At 46.4% G+C, this 6,891-nt stretch overlaps 1 protein-coding gene across 1 annotated transcript in view; it reads left to right on the top strand.

Annotated features, from left to right (window-relative positions):
• The first annotated feature begins 2,596 nt into the window (after positions 1 to 2,596).
• The window catches only part of TRAF3 (TNF receptor associated factor 3), a 101,289-nt gene continuing 96,994 nt past the window's right edge, over positions 2,597 to 6,891 (top strand). The window contains exons 1-2 of the mRNA XM_067555024.1: positions 2,597 to 3,232; positions 3,733 to 3,798. The gene's annotated coding sequence lies outside the window, so the exon portion shown is untranslated. The remainder of the gene's footprint in view (positions 3,233 to 3,732; positions 3,799 to 6,891) is intronic.

Below are 6,891 nucleotides of genomic sequence, written 5' to 3'. Positions count from 1 at the left end.
GGTGGTGATGGCATCTGGTTCTATCTCTCTGGCCTGGTCTGGTCAGGATGTCACTCAGGATCTGAATCATGAAGGCCCAATGGTGTCATGGTGAATTCTGTGGTCCCAGAAGACAGAGGGGGTGGCAGCCATGATGATAAAACTTGCTGCTTTTGGTCCACTTATCCTGCTGCTCCCATCTAGTGACCCCCGCCCCCCAAATAAACAAACAATGTCCAAGTGGAGATGGCAATCTCATCTTCTTAACATTAACCAATCAAACACATTTCAGTGATTTCAACTATAAACATTTTCTCCCCTTTCGAGAATCTTTCAATTTATTGTCAAGTCAACTTATGACCTTATCAGCTTATGACCTTGAAGGTCCCTTAGCACAGTTCCTTTACCAAGCCAGTTTGTACCAGTCTATTTGTCTCCAACTTTTGCTGAACAATTCTATGTAATAGACTGAGTCGGACTTCTGTTACCTTGCACAATTTAGATTACACTCCTTTTCACAACAGCAGCTCCACAAACAGCACTGATCATGGGAATGCTAATGTAGGTAGGCAGCTGGTATTTTTATAACTGTATCATCTAATTAATGTTGAGCAGGTCTAAACAACGTGTCAAAAACATTGGTGGCTAGCTTACAGCAATACTCCCACCATTCCTCTTGCTGGAAGGGCTGCATTGTTGGTAGTGAAACAGTGAGAGAGTTCTCAGAAAAGTCAAGTGTACAAAAAGGCCACAGAACCTCTTCTCCACAGCCAGAGGAATAGCTGGTGAAGATGCACAAGGGGCAAAACATCTTAGAAGGCCCTGGGAGGCATGCAAATTTGTATCATTATTAAGGCTGCAGGTTTGTTATCACCTGAAAAGAAACGGATAACATTTATCTGTGACTTCTTTCTGTGTCCATGACTCAACCCTGCGGGGATGGCTCCTGTGTCCTGAGGGGCTGGGCCTGGTGTCCTGCTCCATGTGTTGCAACCTAGGGCATAGGGTCACAAGGTTTGGTCCACCTGACCTCCTATCATATGAGATTGGGCTGACCTAACTTGAGTGGCAATGCGATCTGCACGCCAGGTTGCAACACATGGAGCAGGGTTCTAGGCCTGGCCCCGTGGACCCAAGACCATGGCACCTATTGAGTTCTTGGGGGCAGGTGGGCACAAGCCTATGCTCATCTGAAGGTCTCCCACCCCCCAGCCTAAGGGGAAGAGCTACTGGACACAGGTCTCAAATAAATACGGGGAGCAACAAATGAGAAAACAAAAATGGGAATGAGGTCATAGGGTCAAAAGCTGGGAGCCAGAAGGGGACACCGAGCAGAGAACTCTGGACAGCACCCACTGCTCCTCAAAGGCATCCAGGGACAGGAACCATGGCAGCCGCCACTGCAGGGTGTGCAGGGTGCTGGGCTCAGCTGCGCAGGACACCAGAGCTGCCAGAGCCACTGCAGCAAGGTAAGCACGGGGCAGGCTCATTCTCCAGTTCCCTCTGCACCAGGCCGGGATTAGGGGTGAGATGCTGAGGGTGCTGCTACAGGTGGTGCTGCAGTGGGAGGGGGTTCACAATAAAAACCTGCACTGGGCCCCAACTCTCTGTTCCTCCACCACCCTCCTCTTTCACTTCCTCTCAGTTCAATGCTGTATTTTACTGACGTGACAAACTATACGAAAGTTGCCAATATATAAAAGAGAATATTCTATCTGTCAACTGTAGATTCAGGAGGGGTTTAACAATATATTGGGAGTTAAACCGAATGCGTTTAGGTAACATTATTATTCACTGCTGATTCAGTAGCCATTTACTCTAAATAACGTGATGTTATTGCTGCCGTATCTTTCTTCTCTGAGAGTTACGTACCATTTCCCCCCCTTCTTGCTGTTTAATGTGAAGTCTCTTATTTCTGATAATTGAGTAAATACATTTCTCATACTTCCTTTTCTTTTGGACACTGGAGTAGAAAATATCTTTCTCTTTCAATCTCTTCTCTATCACGGTGGTTGCACACTTTCTGTGACTCTATGTTGCCACCTCTAGTTTATTGTTTACTGACTGTTTTTGGTGAGAGCAGGCCTTAGTTTTGCACTTTCTACTTCACTGAAACAGTTTGCTAGTGTGCTAGTTCTGTGCAAAGAACTAGCAGTGTAGTTTGTTGTTTTTATAATTTGTCCCAGTGATTTGTATAGTGGTATTTTAGGGTTTGGTCTAGACACTCTCTCTTGAAGATCATTCAGTTTTTGGGAGGGGTTCTTTGGTCCCCAACGGTTAGTTTAGTGCAGCTGAGGGTGAAGTGATTTTATGTAAAAATGGATATTTTCATGGGTGATAATCCATTGCCTTCCTTCCTATTCCATCTCCTCTTTCCCTCCCTTTTCTCCTCTTTTTTCAGGGGCATGGTTTCTGAAAAATTCCCAGGGGCGGGAAAAACGTGCTGGCCTACACAACTTTATGTGATTATACTCGAGCCTTCAAAGTCAGGGTTGTGGGGGGAGCAAAAACTTAGAAGGATAATGGAGCATGTAGACCTAGGAAAAGGTAGGGGCAGGGGCAAAGCCAGCTGTGGGGGTGGAGGCAACTGCTCCTCTTGCCCCTCAGCCCTGCTTGGCTTGCCCCGGCCTCCTTCAGCCACGGCTCTCCCCGCCCATCTACTTCAGCTCCACTGGTGCCGCCTGTGCGTTTGTATGGGCCGGGGCCCCGCAGCAGCGCCAGGCGTTACAGCTCCTCAGAGCCGTCCACGGCTCACGGGACCAGGGTCTGAGCCGTGTTAGCGGCAGCGGCCACATTGCTCGGCTCCATCGCTGCTCCTGAGCGGGGGGGGGCACCCAGTCTTCCCGCCCGGGCGGCGGGCTGCTGAGGCGAGGGTTGGCGAGGGACGGGCTGCCCCCAAAGCCGAGCCGAGCCCGCTCCCCCCGCTGGCACTGTCAGACCCCTGCCTCCGTCCCCCTCCCTTTCCCCGGGGGGTGGTGGCATCAGGTGCAGGCGGGGCGGGCCGCAGGCCTGGCCCGGCCCCCTCTCGCCTGCGCGCTGAGGCGCCCGGCTGGAGGGACGGGAGCCGCCCCTCGGTGTGCGAAGACAAGAGGCAGCGAGAGCAGCGCGCCGCGCCGCGCCGGGGATTTCCAGCCTGGGCGGGCGGGAGAGGAAGTGCGGGGCGGGGGGAGCCGGGGCAGAGCACCAGGGACTTTCCAGCCGGGTAGCGGCCGCCTCCGCCGGGCTGCAGTGGGTCCCCCGCACACGCTGGCAGGTAGGGGCGGTGAGGGGCTCTGCTCTGCGTTCCCGCACGGGAAGGGACTGGCGCGAGCCCGGCGGCTGCTGCCCGGGCTCAGGCTCGTGTGCAGGGCTCCGGGCACCCGCGCTGCTGCCCCCCCTGCCCACCCAGGGGCACACCGCGGCTCGGCTCCTGATCTGGCAGCCCGGGGCAAGAAGGCGGCGGCGGCGGCGGCTGCCGAGGGACTGGGACAGGCTCAGGCGGCGGCTGGTGCCCGCTGCCCAGCTCAGTGTGCGGGGACGCGGCGGCAGCCAGCAGCCTAGGGACGGACGGACAGACAGACACATCAGACTCAGCCTGTTGCCCAGGCTCTGGCTGCTGCTGCTGCTCGGGGATTGATTCAGCTTCAGGCTGCTGCGTCTGCTGCCGCCGGGGGCTCAGCCTCGCACTCAGGGCTGCTGCTCAGACCCTGCCCAGACACAGGCACCCTCCGGGTTGTGGCTTTATTTTCATTCCGTTCCGTTTTGTTTTCCGAGGTGGGGGAGACGTGCTGAAGCCCGCCCGCCCGCCCGACAGCTCTCTGGGCGGAGAGGAGCCGACTAGTAAGTGTTCCGTGCGAACCCCCCTGCCTCTCGCCGCTCTGCTGGGCGATGTGCTTACGGATTCTTGCATGCATTTGGTGTGTTGTTTGAATGCAGAAAGGGCTCTCGATTGCTGGCTCTCTCATAGGCAGTGTAGGCGGGCCATAGGCTTTTAAAGGGGCAGCGTCTGTGTGTTTTGAGCTGTTCTTTTCACTTGTGGCAAACGCTTATTTTGCTAACTTTGCGCCCCCCAAGGCTGCTTTGCTTTGCTAACCGTGTAGTATCTGTGTTGAGCTGGCTTTTAGCAAACCATTACCATGTTGGATGGATGTGTGTGTGTGTGTGTTGCAGGCCATCCCCAATGAGGGATGTAAAATAAATTCAATTTAATATAGGTTTCATCTGTCCCTATTGGGGAATATCCTCTCTCAGTATTTCGGTAGGAATAGCTATCCATACTAGTGTGAAAGGAGCTGTGTTTTTGTAATGCATATATACCAAAGCCTTGTTTTATAAAATGATCTTTCTAGCATGAGCAAAAACTGCATTAATTTTACATGATTTTAATATTTAGTAAACATGCACTTTTTACTGCATGGTGTTTTAATTTAATTGATTTCATTTTATAGTTTAGAAGAAAAATAACTATTGTTTTAAAGTTTATACTGAGTCATTCTTCTGCAGTTGAACCTATGACTGACTCATAATCGGAGAACTGCAGTGGCTTGTAAGATAGGAAGGCAAGACGTTTACATCTTTGATTTATTTGTATCTTCAGAGAATATCCAGGGTGTAAATAAACTTCAGAAAAGCAATAAAAAAATTATAGTTATAGCTACCATTTCTAGTGGGCCATCATGTTGTGCTTGCCAAACTATTGCTCATATGTGGTTTGAAAGACTGTATAGACTCCTATATCTGGCAGCTCAGCATCTGTTTGAACACTGTAGTGTTATCTCCTGTGTTTCTATAGTAGTAAAATGTGGGTAGTGCCAAGGATATGCTTTGAAATGTGAGATCTCTTCAGATTAGTTGTCTCCCTAGATTGTCAAGATTTATCTGAATCTTCTATGTATTGTACACTTTAATCAATAGGCGCTTACTGAATATATTGTGATGCATTTTGTATTTTAGATTTGTTATATAGAGAATGTATTCAGCATTATTTTTTACTAATCTTAATTCACATTCATACACCAGAAAAAGATGTTTGTTTTTCAGTGTATGCTGTGAATGCATATGAGCAATTCTAAATCTGGGCATATCATGTATCATAATGCTGCAAATTTAATAAAAATCCATATTAAAATAGCTACTGTCCGTACACAGATGCTGCATTTTAATTATCATATAGATTGTCAAACCAATTTTTTTCAAACTACAGTATGTGTTTGGAACAACATAAATTTTATTTTATAAAATGAGCCATTTTTAACTTCTAGGAGTCTAAAAGTGTTCAAGCATGACAATTTATGTACAGTTCTATTTACAGTTTGTAATGTAAAAAGGATACTCTGCATAACACATTAATTGTGGTTACAAAAAGAAGGTTCCCAGCTTGAGACGAAATATTCTGTGTTTCAGCCTGAATCTGAGTTTTTATGGTCAGGTTGGGAAACCCCTTATAATACAGTCTGATAATGGAGACACTGACATATCATGAGCTTGGGCAGCACAAGCAGACACCACTATGTTATAAATGGTGTCTTGTTCAGACTTTAAAATGTAAGGTGCATTACTGAAATGCAACCTGGTTGGAAGCTTTAGTTGGTACTGGATTTAGAACATAGAAAAGCAACCATATATGCAACAGCAAAGCCGTTAATCCTAATTAAAAGTGGGTTTCAAAGGTCTCAGTACCTGTGCATTTTTGAAGACCTGAAATTCAGTTTGGTGTTCATACTGGTTTGATAGACAGAATTCCAATGCAAATAGATAGTGGAATAGACCAATAATTTGTGTTATCTTCATAACAGTCTTCTAAGCATCTCTACTGTTGTTAATATCTTGAAGTAATGTATAAAATGTCACTAATTCAGTTCCTATTGCTAATACTATATCCTTTAGCATGACTTTTGCGATTCCATAGATAGAAATAGTGCTTTAGCCTTCAAAATGGCTTTGACATCCTGCTGCATTATATTTTCTTTATTTTCATCTGTAGTAACAAGTTTAAATGAGAAAAGAGGAGCACCTTTTTAGATAGGGAATTTTAGATCTTCTACTAATGGATGTGAAAATTGTGATTAAAATACTGAAAGCCAAAAATCTTTATTTCACTTACATTATTGTTAAATTACCAGAGAAAATACGACCTCCTCCTCCCCAGGTTTTAGAAATGTGAATTAACCAATAAAACGGAGGAATGAGAGAAGCTGATCCACTGTCCTTATTTGCCCTTTTGTGAATAGACATTGCGGGGATATCGGAACATTGTGATCTCATGCATCCTATGTGATGCAATAGCTGAATTTCTCAGAGTTTTGTTGTTTTATTAGAGCTTCTTAATGCAAAGTCTTGAGTGTTATGATGTCTGAAGACTGCTCATCAATTTCAGATGTCAATATCTCTCTGGACACTCCTTAAGAATTGCAAGGGTTTGAAATTCTTTTTCATGCCTAAGGATGGGTATTTTTTGAGCTGAGTACTTATGTTTGAAACCCCCCTGTTATTTTTGGCCTCTAAATTATAGCACCATCTCTTCTATGGTTTTTTATTTTAAAGGTTGATTCTTCTAAATATTCTAAAATCCATGTTTGCTCATATTGCTTTTGAAATTTGGTGTGATTCATGAGGATACATGTCCAAGGGGGTTGCTAGTCTGCCATGATCAACAGAACTTGTGGGGCTCAAGAGGACGTGTTAAGATCATTGAACATGTCTGAGCAACCCCTGGGAAATGTAGGTTTCAATCCAACCCTTGGCAGAAATTTGGAAGTGAAACACATGGATGTTGCTGCAGTCTGCCTCTCTCAAAGCCTTTTTTATTTTGGAGAAATGGAATCTAAGTGTGGCAGAAAAAATTCAGAAGGTGGTCAACTTATTTTTGGAAAGAAGATAAATTACACGTGCAAATGCATGGTGGGAGGGCTGGGGGAGAGGAATTCGGGGTTG

The sequence above is a fragment of the Emydura macquarii genome, unplaced genomic scaffold (assembly GCF_026122565.2).
Source record: "Emydura macquarii macquarii isolate MOO-44397 ecotype Brisbane River unplaced genomic scaffold, CSIRO-AGI_Emac_v2 contig_1551, whole genome shotgun sequence".
NCBI lineage: Eukaryota > Metazoa > Chordata > Testudines > Chelidae > Emydura > Emydura macquarii.
The sequence above is the reverse complement of the archived record's forward strand: the minus strand, read 5'-3'. Positions and strand labels throughout refer to the sequence as shown.